Genomic DNA, 960 nt, shown 5'->3' with positions numbered 1-960 from the left:
GCTGGGCCTTCAGTGGACACGAGGCCACCATATGGCTGATGTTCTGGCAGAACTGGCACTTCTTGGGCTGGGGTGGCAGCTTGCATTCCTTGGCATGATGGTATGGATCTCCACAGTTGCACCTTTTCCTTTTGATCTGCACTTCTGCAGTTCTTCCCTTTGGCTGCTTCTCACTTCTAATACAGAACACCCCACCAGGACTGATAACTCTAATAGATTATGGGCCCTCAGCAGAATTCTTAAAGGTGAACTATACTGCCTCATCCTCCTTCAGGCTCCAGAAGTCCTCCATGTGCATCTTACTCTGGTGCACAAAGACATCCACTGATGAGTCAAGCGTGAACTTGGTGCAGGCAGTCATGGACAGGAACCTGAATCCCATGTGCATGTTGAACCACTTACAGATGCTGGCACTGTGCAGCAGCTACTGCTCCTTTGATACTGGGGCAGCATCTGCTGGCATCTCCTCTGGTGCCTTGGCACAGCCACCTGAAAAGTGCTGGCTTGACATAGAGCCCACAGTAGTCAGCTAAACCAGTTGCTCCAGGTCCCAGGTTGGGAGGCTGTTGGCCTCAGAGAAGTCTGGAGGTCTGATCCTCTTCTATTTCATAGATAAGCCCCTTTAACATTTCATATAATAAGGACTTGGTGATGATGCATTCCTTTAGCTTTACCTTACCTGCCCATCCATTCTAAATGAAACCTTTGCTGGACAGAGTAATCTTGAATGTAGGTCCTTGCCTTTCATGACTTCAAATACTTCTTTCCAGCCCCTTCTTGACTGCAATGTTTCTTTTGAGAAATCAGCCCATAGTCTAATGGGAACTCCTTTGTAGGCAACTCTCTCCTTTCCTCTTGCTGCTTTTAAGATGATCTCTTTATCTTTAATCTTGGGTAACTTAATGATGATATGTCTTGGCATGTTCCTCTTTGGGTCCAATTTCTTTGTGACTCTCTGGG

General features: G+C 47.0%; 1 pseudogene; it reads right to left on the bottom strand.

The window, feature by feature from the left end:
- Positions 1–7: 7 nt before the first annotated feature.
- On the bottom strand, positions 8–529 carry LOC118984918 (protein lin-28 homolog A-like; annotated as a pseudogene).
- Positions 530–960: the final 431 nt, after the last annotated feature.

Source organism: Sturnira hondurensis, unplaced genomic scaffold, assembly GCF_014824575.4.
Source record: "Sturnira hondurensis isolate 20B ecotype Veracruz unplaced genomic scaffold, ASM1482457v3 Scaffold0003898, whole genome shotgun sequence".
Taxonomy (NCBI): domain Eukaryota; kingdom Metazoa; phylum Chordata; class Mammalia; order Chiroptera; family Phyllostomidae; genus Sturnira; species Sturnira hondurensis.
The sequence above is the reverse complement of the archived record's forward strand: the minus strand, read 5'-3'. Positions and strand labels throughout refer to the sequence as shown.